Here is a 19,646-nt window from a genome sequence, read left to right on the forward strand (position 1 = left end):
CAGCCAATAAAGGCGAAAATAAAAAAATTAAAATAGCCTCGTAAAAAGAAATCTGGACTTGTTAGATCTGATGATCTTGGACACCACTCTGTAATGTCACTACCAATGTCTATCCATCGTCTTCGGTATCGTTGGTTCACGAAGTGACGAACTATTAGTGAGGGATGACACGGTGCACCGTCCTGTTGAACCCATAATCGTCGTCTTGTTTCCAAGTCCACATCTTCCAATAATTCTGGTAATTCATTCTGCAGGAAATTCAGATATGCAGCGGCGTTGACATTCCCATCGAAAAAATAAGGTCCTATTAGATAACCATTTATTATACCGCACCAAATTATGAGGCTCCATCTATGCTGATTATCAACATGACGTACCCAATGAGGGTTCTGGATAGACCAATAATGACTATTATGGCGATTGAGTTGACCATTACTATGAAATGTAGCTTCGTTCGAAAACATTACGTATCTGAAAAATTCAGGATCTTCACGAATCCTTGCTTATGCCCGATTGCAGAATTCTAGTCTGCGGCGGAGATTATTTGGCATCAAAGCTCGAGTCAAAGTTATTTGATATGGATGAAATCTATGAAACCGCAAAATTCTACCGGCTGTTGTTCTTGCGATTCCAGTACGTCTCTGAATTTCACGCAAAGAGATATGATGATCCAAACCAACCATTGACAAAACAACCAGAATTCGTGGATCATCGTTGTTCTGTCTCATAATGTGACGAAGATTTCTGCATATTCGTGGTCGACGTCTCTCTCTTCGTTCAATGATTCGGATTCTCACGTGGTTTGGGTACTGAAGCCTTCCTGGGTAATTTTGATGGTAATATCTTGCTGTAGCACGATATCGGCCTTGACATGCTTCGAGAGATAACAGAATGTCAACAATTTCGTTTCTCGAATAATCTGGCATACGAGGGTGATCCGATAAATACTTAGCCTATAAAAGAAAAACGAAAATTTTCGAAAGTGGCATTTTATTTTTCAACATAGTCTCCTTTCAGTTCTATACACTTGGCCCAGCGATGCTCCAACTTCTTTAACCCATCTGAAAAATACGTTTCCTCGAGGTCTGAAAAGTAGGCTTCCGTGGCAGCGATTACCTCCTCATTCGACTAAAATTTCTGCCCGGCGAGTGACTTTTTCAAGTTTGGAAACAAAAAGAAGTCGCACGGGGCTAAATCTGGAGAATACGGTGGATGGGGCAGCAGTTTGTAGCTTAATTCGACCAATTTGGCCATGGCGACGGCGGAGGTGTGAGCAGGTGCATTGTCATGGTGGAAGAGCACTTTTTTCTTCGCCAATTGGGGCCGTTTTTTCTGCAATTCGACGTCGAATTGGCCCAATAATTCGGCATAGTACAGCCCTGTGACCGTTTTGCCCCTCTCCAGGTAGTCGATGTAGATCACACCTTGTGAATCCCAGAAAACGGTGGCCATCACCTTTCCGGCCGATGGGGAAGTCTTCGCCTTCTTTGGAGCACCTTCGCCGGGTAAAGTCCACTGCTTCCACTGTTCCTTGGTCTCTGGTGTATACCAGTGGATCCATGTTTCGTTGACTGTCACGAAACGACGCAGAAACTCCTTCGGATTGCGCGTAAACAGCGTCAGACATTGCTCTGAAGTTGTCTCACGCTTGCGCTTGTTGTCCGGAATGAGTAAACGTGGCACCCATCGCGCCGACAGCTTTCTCATGCCCAAAATTTCATGCAGGACATGACCCACGCGGTCTTTTGAGATGCCTACGATGCCTACGATGCCTTAGCTATCTCGCGCACCTTCAATCGTATTTAGTTGAAACTCTGTAGGCTTGTCCATAATTACACCAGAAAAAAGAATAAAAATAATTTGTTTTCCTACAAAATTATTTTCGAACATTGATTCTACGGGAAAAAATATGAAAGAAACGTATGTAACGTTTTTTGTCAGACTTCAAATTATTACCTTTCCATAATTTGCATAAATAACTTTTGATAAATAACACAGCTCCACAAAAAAAACATGAAAGTATTTTCCCCGATATCTGACTGTATGTTCTTTATGTTTTTGAGGTCGCTGAATCCGAATCCGGGGTCCGTTTGACTCCATCACGTCAGGGTTAAGGGCATTTGAAGGTCAAATTGCGAATCGACCCGTTAAAAAATTTTTAAAAAATTCATAATATATTTTTGGGATTCCTGATTCCAAATCCAATCTTTTTTGAACCTCAACATGTCAGAATCAAGGTCAAACGGAGGTCAAATCATTCAAATCGGATGATACAATATTTTTGACTCCAGATTCTGAAAGAGCGGAAAATTTTACGTCCGAATACGTAGTAACTTTTTTTTTTAAGCCGACTTCTGTAGATCGCGTTGCGGTTATCCAAAATAAGACTTGGATATCTAGTTTTGGCCGGAACATTGAACGCAGATTAGAATTCTGGTTGTTTAGACAGTTGATCTTCATGTTTTTTGAGTCATTGATCACGAAGCTAATCCTTTTTACTACATCGTAATGTCCGTTTAATGTAATGTCCGTTTGTGATAACGGACTTGCTTTTGTTCAAACGATCTACGTAATGGTTTTCTTTTAGGTGTTACTGGAACTGTTTCTATATCTCGTTTTAAATTCCAGCAGTAGTCTGCCATCATATTTATACCCCATGTTCCTTGATAGCGCTTTTCCATATCTTTCATGTCTTGATGACATCTCTCTCCATGCTCTTCACTGAAATCACCTAATTTTTCTGGAAAGAAATCGAGATGAGAGTCTACAAAATGCAATTTGATGCTCATATTACATCCTAAATTCTTATAGTTTTCAAACATAACACCTACTAGTTTTTTATAATTCGGACTTTTATTGTTCCCTAAAAAATACTTAGAAACTGCATGGAAGCTAGTCCATGCCGCTTTCTCTAAATTTGTCATTTGAGATGTAAAATTGGGATCATTGAAGAGCGTTCGGATCTGTGGACCATAAAAAATGCCTGCCTTTAGCTTTGCTTCACTGAGTTTGGGCATTTTTTTCACTATATATCTAAAGCAATCTCCATCTTTATCTAGAGCTCTGACAAATTGCTTCATGAAACCAAGTTTGAGATGCAGTGGAGGAATTAAAATTTTTAATGTATCTACAAGAGGCGGCTGAATGACGTTGGACGATCCAGGCTGCAGAGAATTTCTCGTTGGCCATTCCTTTTTGATGTAGTGATTTTGACGATCCCTGCTGTCAAAAAGGCACAAGAAGCAAGGGTATTTAATATTCCCGCTCTGCATCCCAAGAAGAATTCCAATGATTTTGAGGTCACCACAGATTCTCCATTGATGTTCTTTGTAATTGATTTTTTCTAAAACAATTTTCATATTTTGGTAAGATTCTTTGAGAAGTGTAGAGTGAGCTATGGGTATTGGAGCCAGTACATTCGTATTGTGGAGCAATACTTTCAAACTGCGAATAGAAGAATCTATAAACAGTCTCCACTCATTCGGCTTGTAGACATTAACTTTGAAACTATTTATAAGTCCGTTGATATCATTGCAATACACCAATCCCACTGTATCATCTTTAGTAAAGAAACGTCGAAACTCTTGGTCTCTGTTCCTATAAATTGAAATCTTTACACCTTCTTCCAAAAGATTCTTTTGTTTCAGCCTTGAAGCCAAAAGTTCATGAGCTTCCTTTGAAAGTCCTAACTCTCTTCCTAAGTTACTCAATTCATTCTGCGTAAATTTTGCAGGCTCCTTATTCCTTTCATCCTGGTTTTCGTCACTTTCACTTCCTTTGTTTGTCTCTATCTCGCTGTCACTTTCCTCTGTTTGTACTTCTTCGGTACCTATTTCTTCATTGGCCAGGACGTCTACAACAGGATTCTTGGCATTACCACTATTTTTTGAAATCAAAATAGCTGGAATTACTTTATCGGTAAAAATATATTTGATTTTTGATTTATTTTTCCTATTGTATCCGTGAGTAATGGTATTGCAGAAGAAACAATCTTGTTTTGCTTCTGGCATATTCCATGTCACTGATACAGAGTATTCCAACTTTGAAAGGTCCTTTTTCATATAACATGTCAGCAACATTCTATGACAGCGCAGACAAACGACATGTGGAACCCAATTCTCATCTTGATTCAATATTTCTGATGAAAAACAATAACTTTATGCAGTACGCACAGCACAAGTGATAATTTTCCGGCTATATGGTGGTGCGTATGCAGCACAAACGTAACAAAAATAATTTGGTTTTTCCGGGTTGTCATGCTCATGTCTAGAGGTTCTGGCTATACTTGTAGCTTTATACTTTGGTAAGGCCAAGTTAGCCACCTTAACAAAGCTACGGTCGCATGATGACGACGCCTGCGGGCCCGCTTTCTCACCTTGACCAGCCGCCGATACTGGGGTTCCGACCCCCTGCATCGTAAGTTTTTCCGGTGTGTTTGCCATGACGGCATGAGCATCATGACCCAGGAACTTTGCCGGATAGCGAGACAACTCCATTGCCCGCCGTCACCACGGGGAGGTGTCCTGAATGCAAACACATGGAAAAAACCGCTGCCAACAGATTCCAAAAATAGATATCTAAGTCTTATTTTGGATAACCGCAACGCGACCTACAGAAGTCGGTTTAAAAAAAAAGTTACTACGTATTCGGACGTAAAATTTTCCGCTCTTTCAGAATCTAGAGTCAAAAATATTGTATCATCCGATTTGAATGATTTGACCTCCGTTTGACCTTGATTCTGACATGTTGAGGTTCAAAAAAGATTGGATTTGGAATCAGGAAACCCAAAAATATATTATGAATTTTTTAAAAATTTTTTAACGGGTCGATTCGCAATTTGACCTTCAAATGCCCTTAACCCTGACGTGATGGAGTCAAACAGACCCCGGATTCGGATTCAGCGACCTCAAAAACATAAAGAACATACAGTCAGATATCGGAGAAAATACTTTCATTTTTTTTTGTGGAGCTGTGTAATTCTAAATGACAAAAGAAAAAACATGGGTATTTTTTTTCGATTTATCTACGATTGGCATAGTTAGTTTGGCGCTATCTTTCTTAGGTTTGGCAAGGGCCTTAATGGATTAAGACAGTGTGGGAGTGACCAGTTTAACTTTTTTTCCAAATCCGAAATAAAAAAATAAAGTGTTTTGAGTAGCCGCCTTGGTAGCTAGCCAAGTTAAGCAAACTTGTTAATAATAACGGAAGCTTATTTTCCATTTTTCAGCTTAGACGCCATGTAAACTTCCTAATTGTTGACATTCTGTTATTATCTCTCGGGGCGTATTTGTGGTCGACGTCTCTCTCTTCGTTCAATGATTCCGATTCTCATATGGTTTTGGTACCGAAGTCTCCCTGGGAATTTTTGACGGTCAAGGTCGATATCGTGCAGCAGCAAGATATTATCGTCCAGTTATTAGAGTTATTAGAATCCAGTTTTAGGGCGAGAAATTGTACGTTCAAATCATGTAATATGTGTTGGGTCCGAATGACCCCCACCCCACTTCTAAAGTAATTGCGAAGTCAATCTTACTTTTTAAATGGGATCCCTCATTTTTCGTCGCAGGTTTGAATTGTACGTGAAAATGTACGTTCAGATGATACAATACGAGGGTGGTGGGGGGGGGGGGGGTCAATAAGTCTTTACAAAAAGAAAGAAAAAAAAGTTTTACGTGTGTAATTTTTATTTATTTTTTAACATAATCTCTTCGAAGATCGATACATTTTATTAAACGGCCTTCCAGTTTTTTAAGCCATTAGAAAAATATGATTTCTGAAAACCCTCAAAATAGGCATTTGTTTCGGCGATGACTTCTTCAATCGACGTGAATGGTTGTTCCGGTAAGCCATTTTTTGAGGTTAGGAAATAAGAAAAAGTCACTGGGAGCCAAATCAGACGAATATGGTGGATGGTCAATTAATTCGAACTTTAAATCGTTAATTTTTGCCATCGAAACTGCACACGTGTGAACTCGAGCATAATCTTGAAGAAAGAGGCATTTTTTTGTTCAAGTGAGGACGTTTTTCTCTGATTTTTTCTTTCAGCTAACCTAATAATGACGCATAATATTATCCAGTGATCGTCTGACCCTTTTCCAAGTAGTTGATGTAGATGATTCCATACGCATCCCAGAAAACCGTGGTCATAATCTTGCCAGTTGACTTTACTACCTTTGCCTTCTTTGGGGCTGGTTCTTCTGCGGTAATCCATTGTTTGGACTGTTCTTCGGTTTCAGGAGTGTAGTGGTGTATCCATGTTTCGTCTACAGTTACGAGTCGACGCAAAAAGTCTTCCGGATTACGACGTATGCGTGCCAAAAGAGCCTCAGAGGTGACCACGCGGGTTCGTTTGTTTTCAACAGTGAGCCAACGCGGCACCCATGTTGCTGATATTTTTTTCATCCCCAATTTGTCATGCAAAATTGAAATAAATGTACCCTTTGATATCCCTGTGGCCTCAACTAATTCTCGCAATTTTAATCTTCTATCACTCAACACCATATCGTGGGTTTTGTTGACCATTTCGGGCGTACTCACTTCTACGGGGCGTCCTAAACGAGGTTCATCTTTTGTTGTTGTACGGCCGCACTTAAATTCATTTACCCAGTTATATACCGTCTTAAACACAGGGGCAGACTTGCCATGAACGGCGTTCAACTCAACTGTGATTTCTTTTGGTGTAAGGTCTTTTAAATGAAAATGTTTTATCACCAATAACTTTTTGTTCAACCAACGCTCACAAAAAAACGACTTAATGAATCGAGCTGATACTTTGTACGATATCTAGTTAGTAGTATTGCTTGCCAAAAACATCATAATTTGAGCATGACGAGCTCCATCTTTTGGATTTTGTAAAGACTTATTGACCCCCTCTCGTATTTATAGGATCCGTAAAACCCCCCACCTCACCCTCCAAGTTATTTCAAGGTCAACCTCACTTTTTGAATAGGAACCCTCATTTTTCGTCGCAGGTTTAAATTTATGACTTTGCGAGTGGGTTGGGGGTTATTTGGACCCCATACATATTACATGATTTGAACGTAAAATTTTCCGCTCTATCCGAATCCTGGATAAAAAAGAGGGGTTTCCACTAAAAAAACAAAGTTGACCTTGATATGACCTTGAAAATCAAGTTCAAGATCAAGTTTGAGTTTATCATAAGTTGACTCCCACCGAACCATACAACTTTCGTGTGAAACATTTTTCGGTTACCTTGCCATATTTTGAGATATCCTACTGGGCAAGTTCAAAAGGTACACCCTGTATATAATTTTTTTTTTTTTTTTTTTTTTTTTTTTTTATTTATTTTTACAGGAGAATAACTCCCTTTCAACACATTACAAATTAAAAATAAGATTACAAAAAAAATAAAAAAACAAACGTATATATTATAACATACTAAAAAAACAATAACTAAATATAGAAAATACAAAACTTAATCTAATCTATCAATCGTGACACAAAAATTGGAAAAAAACAGAGTAATAATACTAAAGAGGTTTAGAACTAATTTATAATGGCAAAATATACTAATACTAATATCGCAACCAACAACAAAACTTATACACCTAAGAACTATAATTAATAAATGAATTAAATAATTAAAAATAGCTAACAATAACGCAGGAGTTTAGTGCTAATCGCATTTTTAAATTGTCTCACGGAGCAGGACATTATAGCTGGTGGATTATGAAGATCGTTTACAATCCTGCACGCCCGATCAATCACCGAAATGTGTCCCAAACCGCCTCTCCTCATGCAGACAGTGAAGGTCACATGACGCTCACGTAATTCTCTCGAACGCTCAACATATCTGATCCTGCCCAAGAGATAATCCACGCCTACCAAGCCATGGCAGATCTTATAAAGGAATAATGCAGTTTGATATTCAATAACTGATGATATTGAGCCAATACTAAACGTCCTAGCCGCAGCAGAGTAGTCATGTGACAGGGGGCTGCATCCCTGCGCCAAAACGATTTGAGAGGAAACGGATAAATCTATGTTGGACAGACTCAAGCTTAGCTCTATTATACCGCTGTTGCGGCGCCCATACAACTGCCGCATATGTCAGAATGGAACGCACGTGAGCATTATAGAAGACAACGAGTGTGTTCGAGTTACGAAAGTCACGCGTGCCCCTGAGGACAGATGATAGTGCCCTAGATGCAGACAAGCAGATGCGACTTACGTGGCAACTGAATGTCAGCCTCTCATCAAATGTCACACCAAGATCCTTAACTACCGAGACACGCTCCAAAGCCACACCACAGATCGAGTAGTCGTATCGTGTCAGTTGCTTAGTGCGCCCATAGGACATTTTTAATAATAAGATCATATCTAGTTAATATATTAAAAAAATTCTCTTTCAAATTAAATTTCACTCTCTTGTAGTTACTTATCTTGTTCTCTTTCACATTGTTTTGACTGTTGACTGTCTGTTTGACACCTTGTTTTCATCAGATTATACGGTCGACTCTTCATGCACTCTTATATCAGTAAACGAGTTATGCGCGCTCTAATCGTCTTTAATTTTTTTTATTATTGTTTTATAGCAGGCTCCGGTCACTAATCCAACCACTGCCAGCGTGTCCTAGCTCCTCATTATCCGATAACGTGGCAGTGGATATGTAAGTTTTATCTTTTTGTTTAATTTTATATATATATATATATATATATATATATATAGAGAGAGAGAGAGAGAGAGAGAGAGAGAGAGAGAAAGTTCCGTTTAGCATTCCAGGGTTGAATGCAAAACGACACCTGCTTCATATCATATTGTTTGTTTTTCTTTCAACTTTTTTTAATTTTTCTCATTTTTTCTATATTTTTTATTTTTATACTTCTGCAATGTTTCTATAGTTGATCGTCCCGCATTTTGGATAAAAGCAGGATAGAGCAGTGATTGTAAGGCCAGGTACGCAGGCTTAGGCCACTATAAAGTTTTATAAACACCTTATTCCAGATGTATTTTGATCATGGAAAATCTTAGCTGCGACTCTCAATCCTGCTCTTTCTATATATCTTGAAGGTTCTCATTCTGTTCTTAATATTAATTTCTATTAATTAATTAAGATTAAAAAAAATTATTGCCTGGCGTCAAATGTGTATTCAGAAATTTAGATCCAGGATGGTCTAACTGAACTCTTTTTTAAGCTGTAATTACCAATAAATAACGAATAAGAAATTACTATACTAATATTAACTCTAGTATAATACTAACATTCGCTGTTTGCTATCTCATCCTCATTGAAATAGAAACAAGTTACACTGTCTTAATTTAAGTTTCTCATTACATATAGTAGTGAATTTTCAATATCCACTTACCTGCTTTTTATGTGTGAGGGAGTCAATTTCCTACAGAGGAATTAATTATGGATACAAATATTTCCGAATAATTGAAGAATCTTGAAAAATAAATATTTTGTTATGTAACTATCATAAACGCTTGTTTGATATATATATATATATATATATATATATATAATATGTTGATTCTTATTAAGCAAAAAACACAAGATTGATTCGTCTAAAATATAGAGTTTTTTATTATAATTAGCCTAATATATTGTGTTTACATAGACATACACGTGTTATACTAACCTAAAATATAGAGAATCAACAATTTAATGTTTATGCTTCTCTATCTTCTAAGTTAAAGTAAAGTATTATAAAACTATATCACATTAAACTTATTAAAAGTTTTACAACGATTCTAGAGTTTTGTTATACAGTAATTTAATTAACTTTTAACAAAAATTGGAGTCAGTTCCTTTCTATCAATCTTATGTTATTCTATCTATCTATCTTTCTCTGATTCGGTATCGTCTTCTCTCGATTCACTCGTCCATCATCGTTTCCGTTTGATTGAGTGTGTTTTAAAACAGCTCCTATCCCTTGCATACTGGCATCTGTGTAGATAGATATTGGTAGCTTTGGATCAAAGATTGCGAGAATTGGACTAGAACATAGGTGATTTTTAATTATTTCAAATGTTTATTTCTTTTTTATCATTTAGTATTTTCGCTTTTAACGTTGCTAATCCATTTGTTTCTCCTCTACCATTAATCGATTTTAATGTACTACTTGATTTATCTTTTTTGTCGTTTTTTAATTTTACTAGTCTTGAGTTTATTACTGTAACTTGTGATCCTGGATCATAAACTCCTTTAACTTTCAGGACATCATTCAACAGTACGTCAATTTTGATGAATAGTAGGAAAGTTAGTTTTTTTTTTGATCCTCGTTTAATTCTACTTCTAATATTAAGTTTGTAAAAAAACTTTTATTTTCTACAGTATTCTTTTCTGCTTTATACCAACATGAGCTTTCGGGGTGGTATCTTTACCTTTTTTCTCATATATTTTACACGGTTTCTTTTCAATAGATTTGGTCTCATCTGGTTTCGTAATTTTCTTAATATTTTTAAAATCGTTTGAGAATTTCTTTTTTGGAAGTTTTTCATGTCTTCTTAATTCATTAAATAAGTCTTGTGAATTTTTTAAATCTTCTCTATTTATTTTTTCTCTAACAGATTCTGGTAATCCTGCTGCAATTAAATTAATCATGGTTATTTTATCTACATCTTTGTTTATTTCTAGTAATAAACGTTCTTTTTTAGGGCATAATCTAAGAGAGAGCCGTTTAAAAATTTGTAGTTTAGTGCATGTAATATTGATGACCATCCTTTATCTGCAAAAGTTTCTAAAAAGTTTTCCTTCCAGATTTTCCATTCAGAATTTAATGTATTTTTTATCAACATAGAACTATGCCAGTCTTTGCAGTTGTCTTCTAAAAATAACCTTAAAACTTTAATCTTTTCTGTATCTTTGTTAATATCTAGTCTTTCGCATTCACTTTCATATGTTGATAACTATTGTTTTGCACTTACATTTTTACCATTAAATTTCTCAATTACAAATTTTTCAGCAATTTTATTTAAACATGTATTTTTGATTGCTGTATTTTCTTTTTTCTGTTCAGTTAATTTTTCCAAAATTTTTATCAAATTTTCATCTAACTCCGTGATTTTCTTTTTTTGTTGCTTTATTTCTTCTAGGAGAAAATCTCCCGTTGCCATATTACCACTTTTATCTACGTAATCATTTAGAATTTCATCTTGTAGGTTAAACCATACACCACGAGATTGTCCACGCCTTTTAAGTGTGGTTGTAACTTTTTTATACTCTGGTAATGCTGTCAGATTTGCATGAAACTTTAAAAGACCTAAGATCTTGGTATTTCAAATTGCTTGTTCTCTTCATCAGTAATTGATGTAACTACTATAATGTTTGTTTTTGGATCATCTGCGGCTACTACTTCAAAATGGAATTTTAACTTTGCCATTATCATGAATATTTATAACTCCAAGTTGATTATGTGATTCCACAAACAAGAAAATTGTTGATTTATAATATGTTTATTCTTATTTAGCAAAAAACACAAGGTTGATTCGTCTAAAATATAGAGTTTTTTATTATAATTAGCATAATAAATTGTATTTACATAGACATACACGTGTTATACTAACCTAAAATATAGAGAATCAACAATTTAATGTTTATGCTTCTCTATCTTCGAAGTTAAAGTAAAGTATTATAAAACTATATCACATTAAACTTATTAAAAGTTTTACAACGATTCTAGAGTTTTATTATACAGTAATTTAATTAACTTTTAACAAAAATTGGAGTCAGTTCCTTTCTATCTATCTTATGTTATTCTATCTATCTATCTTTCTCTGATTTGACATCGTATTCTCTCGATTCACTCGTCCATCAAGTGTCGACTTTTTGAGTAGATATTCATTACCTTCGTACAGTACATACACAAAGCTTACATATATATATATATATATATATATATAATACTGTTGATTATTTTTATAATTAATTTCCTATTCTATAAGAATAAGACTCAACAAAAAAAGTAACGAAATAAATTTTTATTGCTGCGCCAACTAAACTAAATAGTTTGATACATAACATTAATAATTGAACTTTGACTAAGCATATTATAGGATACGATTTTATGCTTCTATATGCATTGAATTGAAATTTTAGTGAACCACAGTTACTCAGTACATAGAGCGCAAGACTATCATTCGGGAGACTTCGGTTTGATTTGCGGTAGATACTATTAACTTTCTTTTTGAAATGTATATATATTATAATTACATAGGTAAACATGAATTTCTCTAAAAATACCAGTAATGTATTCCGAAGTATTTTGATGCGCTGAACATGAATCCGTCCTTGAAATTGCTCTATCACGTCATACTTTCGAGACAGCCTAACTTAAATGTGCAAAAATACATTGTTTTGGCTATATTTAAGCTTTTACTATATCACAAGAAAATTTTTTTTCTAAAAACGATTCATTTGTATTTTTATTGAATGCTCATGTATAGCCTTTTGGCCTTTTACATCAATTCCTTAAATCTAAAGTATAAATATTATATATATATATATATATATGTATATATATGTGTGTGTGTGTGTGTGTGTGTGTGTGTGTGTGTGTGTGTGTGTGTGTGTGTGTGTGTGTGTGTGTGTGTGTGTGTGTGTGTATAAGTGTAAATTTTAGTATACTCGTGGATACGGATATACAAGGTGAGTCATTTTAATTTCCCCAGTCTAATAACTTTTGAAACAAGCAAATTACGCAAAAATGTTTCAGACCAAAGTTGTAGGGGTTCAAGGGGGACATCTAGGGGTGACTTTGAAATTGACCTTGAGCTTGACCTTGACGGCTTTCTCAAGGTCAAGTCTATTTTTTTATTGGGAACCCCTATTTCTGACCTCGGAATCGGAAAAAGCGGGAAATTTTACATCCAGATAACATCTTTTAACATGGGTCAAAATAAACCCTTAAGGTCATGCTAAGGTCAAAACTATCCTGGAACAAGAATCGAACAATGTAAGCAAAATACGAAAAAATGACTCAGAAAAAAGTTGTAGGAGTTCAAGGGGGACGTCTAGGGGTGACTTTGAAATTGACCTTGAGCTTGACCTTGACGGCTTTCTCAAGGTCAAGTGTATTTTTTTATTGGGAACCCTTATTTCTGACCTCGGAATCGGAAAGAGCAGGAAATTTTACAGGATTTAAATTTTTTAAATTTTTAAATTTTTTAAATTTAATTTTTTTAAATTTTACGGGACTATTCTTGTTTCCGTTCCCTATCCTTTTTTATTTTTCACCGGACTGTATGATTATTATTAATAAATTTCAAATATTGGAAGTTGTTGCTAATAATTTGCTATTACAAGTCTATTAAATTAATGAAACTATTTCAGTATCAATCTGATGTTCTGCAAAGAAATAAGAGTAAAAGTTAAATACATAAGGATAAATTTCATGTTCAATGAAGAATCTATTACATTTGGAAGTCGTTTAGAAAGTAATCGCAATACGTTCAGTCGTGATTTCAATTTTGAAAAAGCTTTAAATATTACTTTTGTTTTAACCATGCTTGTGTTCATTGTATCACTATCATTATTTCTTCATATTTGAATAAGAGACCTTTCTTATTGCCATCGATCATATGAAATCTAATTTGGACAATATTGCCTCTGTTTTCAGTAATATTCAATTTGTATCATCTTTCTATGATCTTTGCCTTTGTTGATTTGTATTGAGGTTTTTTGAAAAAATCTTTTAAATATGGCTGATTTTACCCCAACAGAGATAGTTGATATGATTTGGATTTTAGGAGAATGTAGAGGTAATTACCGTGAAGCGTCAAGGTTGTATCGAATTCGATACCCACAAAGGCGCCATCCTGATCACCGTACCATTCATCGTCTTGAAGAAAAAGCTCGACAAGGGCATCTATGAAGAAGTCGACCAAGACATGAGTATGATGATAGAGATGCTAGGGTTTTGGTTGTCTTAGGATTGGTTCACCTAAATCCTCATATCAGCAGCCGACAAATAGAGAGAGAAACAGGAATACCTCAGAGAACCGTTATTAGAATTTTAAGAAGTAATAGATATCATCCGTATCATATTACCTTAACGCAAGCATTAAACGCTAATGATATGAGAAACAGAGTAAATTTCTGTCGGTGGGCTCTACAGATGATTTTGCAGGATCCGAATTTTTTTAATTATGTCCTTTTTCCTGATGAAGCTACGTTTCATAGTACTGGCCAATTGAATCGTCACAACAGTCATTATTGGTCTGATCAGAATCCTCACTGGTACAGACCAGTCGATAATCAACATCGTTGGAGTGTAAATGTATGGTGTGGAATAGTTAATGGTCATCTCATCGGGCCATTCTTTTTTGAAGAAAACGTCAACGGCAATGCTATTTTAGAACTTTTAAGGGATCATCTCCCACTTTTACTTGAAGACGTAGATCTTGAGACTAGACGTCGAATGTGGATACAACTGGATGGTGCAGGACCGCATTTCGCTTTAATTGTACGAGAGTTTTTAAATAGAAATTTCCAACAAAGGTGGATTGGAAGAGGTGGTCCAGTTGCTTGGCCTGCACGATCACCGGACTTAACTTCCCCAGATTTCTTCCTTTGGGGATACTTAAAAAATACTGTGTTCGCCGAAGCGCCCACAACAAGGGAGAATATGATAGAAAGGATTAGAGTTGCATGTAGACAAATCTCTAGAGATATCTTACTGCGCACTATTGAAAGCTTCGAACAGAGGCTCAGGCAATGCATCGACGTAAATGGTAATAATTTCGAGCAAAACCGATAGGAAATAAGTTTATTCTAGTTTCATCACGAATTGTGAGAGGCAAGGGGACTCACATTAATAAAGCACCCCAAATCGTGAGAGGCAAGGGGATTCACGTTAATAAAGCACCCCGAATCGTGAGGGGCAAGGGGACTCACGTTAATAAAGCACCCCAGAGGGAACATAATCCTATTACGTCCACGTCGTTGTTCCTGGGTAGTGCTAAAGATAGGAAGTTTATGATCTTAAACATCAGCATCGTTAGTACATGGCCAGTCCCTTATTCTTTGGAAGTTTATTTAACAACGGTCATATGCGATAAAAGCTTCGCCTCGAAATGTAACAAAAATAAGAGAATTTTCAAGAATTTGACCTTTGCTTCACATTGAGAATAGAAGTACGACAAAGGTCTTCGATGCTCGTTAAACCTTTTGATGTTTGAAAGCGGCTTCAATTTCTTAAGTAAAAACTGAAATATTGTTTATGTTCTTATGAAAAAAAACTAAATAGATACTTGAACGTAAAATTTCCCGCTTTTTCTGATCCTGAGATCAGAAATAGGGGTTTCCATTAAAAAAATAGAAATGACCTTGAGAAAACCGTCAAGGTCAATCTCAAGGTCAATTTCAAAGTCACCCCTAGATGTCTCCCTTGAACCCCTACAACTTTGGTCTGAAACATTTTTGCGTAATTTGCTTGTTTCAAAAGTTATTAGACTGGGGAAATTAAAATGACTCACCCTGTATACATGTTTGCTGTCGCTGTACAAAAGTCGTTCTTATCGCCCTTTGGGAATCTTTATCCTAATCATTACTATCGCTATCGCTGTGCGGTGTTTCGCTCGGAGAAGCCGGGGCGTTTGTCTTATTTTTTGCCAATTTCTCAAAATTACTTGTGTATTTACATACTATTCTGTTCGGATCACCCTTCAGTATTCTTCGCAACACACTAGATAAACTCTCCCACCTGCCTCTATTAAGTTGTTTTTCCAGTTCCTCCACCTTTTTTTCCCCACTCCTCTCTAGCTACTTTGCATTCTATTATATGCTCTAATGTTTCCTCTCTTTCCCCGCATACTCTGCAACTCAGCTCTTTAAACCCTTTTCCGTGTGATTTTTCTATATTCCCGCAACGCAGCCTTGACCATTGCTCTTTTATCCAACCCGGTATTCTGCTATTTTCCCAGTATTTTTCTTCTCCTAGCGTTTTTTTAAAATCTTTGTAATACTCGTTATATGCCGATTTGTCTATTCTATTCCAGTGTCCCTGCAGCTCCTGATCTGTTCTTGCTTTTACTATTCTTGTTATTTTTTTACTTATTTCTTCCTTCGCCCGCTTTTCCCATATCATTTTAATAATTTCCCCATCCCCTCCCTCTTGCAGTGCTTTTTCGAGATTTTTCCCCCATTTGGTCGGCACCTTATTTAATATTCCCCTTACTTCTTCTCTTAAACAGACCTTCGGGCCTCTGTTCTCTTCCATTTCTAGCATGCATCCTATATACTCGTAGTTCGCCGCTATTTTCCTCGCTTGTAATTCTAATGATTCGCGGCCCGCTTCCATTGCCCATATGTACTCCAGTGTGTTCCTACTCAAACCCATTGCCATTTTCGTGAATTTTCTTTGCACTCTTTCTACGTTCTCCCATTTGCTCCAGCCCCAAATCTCCGCACCGTACATACACTTGGATTTTATTATGCTGTCCATTAGGTATAATCGTTTACTTAGTCTCTCTATTTTTGCTCGTTTCATTACCCCCCACGTCGCGTTAATTGCTCTGGTTGCCTTTTCCGCTATCTTTTTGACGTGTGTCGCATACGTGTTTTTTTGTGAGAACCAGAAGCCCAGATATTTAAAATCCTTAACTATTTTCAAATTTATTCCCTTATAATCGAATTTTGTGTTTTTCTTTATCCTTCCCTTCGTGCAAACTAAAATCTTCGTTTTGTCCGTATTTACCTCCATTTCATTTCGGTCGCTATATTTTGCCAATCCCTTCAACATCTCTATTAGGTCCTTCCGTTTATCCGCTAATATAACGATGTCATCCGCAAACTTTAGGCAGTAAATTTTCGTTCCCCCTCCAATAACTGCACCTCCAATTTTTTTCTCCTCCCACGTGTCGTCGATATCGTCTAAATTCAAACAAAATAGAATGGAGCTAATCGGGCATCCTTGCTTCACTCCTTTTGTAGTTTTAAATCCCTGCGTTATTCCCTGCTTTGTAATAATTTCATTTATCGTTACTTTATATATCGCTTGTATCATATTGAGCATTTTGCCTTTGATTCCCGCTTTTTTCAGCTTTTTGTACATTTTTTCTCTGTTAACTCTACCAAATGCAGTCTTGTAATCTGATCTCGCGTCCCTCTGTTGCTCCTGAACCGCGCTTGTGTTTCTTTAAAAATTTTCTTTTTTTCCGTCCAATTTTTTATCCGTTCCGCCATTATTTTAGTTAGTAGTTTGTAGCCTGCGTCGAGTAGTGAGACTCCTCTGTAGTTTTTTGCTTCTCCCTCGTCGCCCGCCTTATAGATTGGGTAGATCCTAGCTATTTCCCACCCTTTGATTATTTCCCCTTTATCCCAAAGCTCGTTTAGTATGCCAGTTACTCCGCCTATGCAATTCTCTGGCAGGTTTTTTATGAATTCTACAGTTATCCCATCCTCCCCGGCCGCTTTGCCATTTTTCATTTTGCTCAAGGTTTTCTTAATTTCAATTATGCTAATTTTTCCGTTCAATACCTCCTCTTCGCTGTTGGGCTCATCAATTCTATTCTGTTCCGGTTCCCGTTCGCGTGTCTCCTCATCGGTGTCCGCTGCGCCTAGTAATCTGCTGAAATGTGCTATCCATGTCCCCTTATCAATTGTATCCCCCTTACTTGGTCTCTTTGGTCTTTGCATATTTACTAGCTCCCAGAATTTACCCATTTCTCTGCACTTTGCCATTTTTTCGTATTCCTTTGAGTCTCGCTCGCGTTGCTTTCTCTCTATCATTTTGTTTATGCATTTTTTCTCTTTTTTCCAAATGTCCCTGTCACTACCTGTTTTCGTCATCAACCATGTGTTTAAATTTTTCCATACTACCTTTCTCTGTTCATTTATAGCCTCATCGTCCGGGTGCTCTCGTTTTTTCCCATCTCTAGTAACCACCATTTTTAAATCTCTAGCCACGTCTTTTATGCAGTTCGTCAGCGCCTCCCACTTTTCCTGCGTACTTTTTCCCTCCATCACTACATTACCCCATCTTTCTTTCATTTGTTTTTTATACTCCTCGCTTTTGTGTTTTTTCCACTTCCAGAATTTCTTTTCCTCTCTATTTATTTGCGGTCCCTCTTCTGCTTGACTACATCCTCCCATAATGTCAAAGACTACCGGTAGGTGATCCGACTCTGTTCGCGTACACACTCTTAGGTCCCTTATTAGATCTGTGGGACCGGTTCCACCTTCTATGATCAAGTCTATAACCGACGTCCCAGCATCTCCGATGAAAGTAATCTTGCCCCCCGAATCGTTTATTGTACATCCGTTTTTTATTGCCCCCTTATATTCCTTTAATACTTCAAGCAGCCTTTCACCGTCTCTATTGCACTTTTTATCCTCCGACCTCCTATAAGGCCCCCTATCCACTTGTCTCTGTCCTACTCTTACATTAAAATCTCCAGCTAGTATAAAACTATTTCCTTTGGCTATACTTTCATCTAACACTTCTCGCATATTATTTATCACGCTTTTTATTTTTCCATTATTGTAAACCGCTATTAAATCTATGCTCTCGTTACCTACTGTCAAGTTTTCTATCAGTAATCCGTATTCCCATTCTTTAATTCTAGCCCTTCCTACTAATTTTTTCCTAACTCCGACTAAAACCCCCCCACTCGCGCGTCCTCTTTTATTTACCCTGGTTGCTGCTTTTGCCCCCCATATAAAATTGTTATTTAACTTTTTTAAAAAAGACTCCTCCCTCTTTTTTTCTACCCACGTTTCTTGTATTATTATAATGTCCATTTTTTCCAAAAACCCTTTACACTTGCCTATATTTTTCGCTCCCGCTAAATTCCACGATACCCCACTGTATCCCACGCGCTGTTGCATTCTTCTTTCTTCGTCGCCCTGCTCGCTTGTCTCGCCTCTGCGCTCGCTGTTCCCGTTGCTCTCGTTGCCCTCGTTGCTCTCCTCTGTTCTTTGTTGCTCTCTTCTATCTTGTGTTCCCGTCGTTGTGCTGCGTCCCGTTTTTTGGCTCGCTCCGCTCTTGTCGAAAAAATATTTTTTTTTCTGGTTCGACTGCTTCCAAGTTGCCCAGTCTTTCGTCCCAGATGTACAGTTGCTTATTTATTCTGACCTTTAAGTGCCCGATTCTTGTTGCTCTTCCTTTTTCTTGCTCGGCCTCTGCGACTTTCTGCATCCAAGTTTGTATTTCTATTTCTCTGTGTGTACGATCTTCTTCTAACGAGATACCCAGACTCTCGAAGTTGGCCCTGCATTGCATCACTAATATTTTACTCCGCAAACTTCCTAGAGTCAATAATAGTCCTCCATTAAGTGGTACCATTTTCCTAATTCCCATTTCCTCGCCTGTGGTATCATATAGTAGTTGTAGCATCTCTTGCCTGAGTCCATCGCCGCAGGTTCTAACTCTTTTCAAAAAAATGTTATTTTTCCTTAAATTTCTCTCTTTCAATTCAAATTCGTACTCGCCTTTAGATAAGTTGTCCGGTTTTCCATCTTGCTTAATCCCATCCAGCTCGCTGTTAGCGCTGCTCTCGCTGATGCTGTTTGCTGTGTGTTCTGCTACTTGCTGCTCTTGTGGTATCCTCTCTGTTGCTTCGTTGCGCGTAGTTACTACACTCCCTTCTTGCTCTGTAGTTTCTCTCAATTTCATTATTTCACGTTCCATTGTGACTATCTTACTTCTCAAGCCCCTATTTTCACTTTCCACTCGCGTGACTT

General features: G+C 37.0%; 1 protein-coding gene across 2 annotated transcripts in view; it reads left to right on the forward strand.

Annotated features, from left to right (window-relative positions):
- Window positions 1-19,646, forward strand: part of LOC131675258 (signal peptidase complex subunit 3) — a 338,782-nt gene that overhangs the window by 133,950 nt on the left and 185,186 nt on the right. The window lies entirely within an intron of this gene.

This window comes from Phymastichus coffea, unplaced genomic scaffold (assembly GCF_024137745.1).
Source record: "Phymastichus coffea isolate CEN01 unplaced genomic scaffold, Cenicafe_Pcof_1.1 PCOF00018, whole genome shotgun sequence".
In the NCBI taxonomy this organism is placed as follows: Eukaryota; Metazoa; Arthropoda; class Insecta; order Hymenoptera; family Eulophidae; genus Phymastichus; species Phymastichus coffea.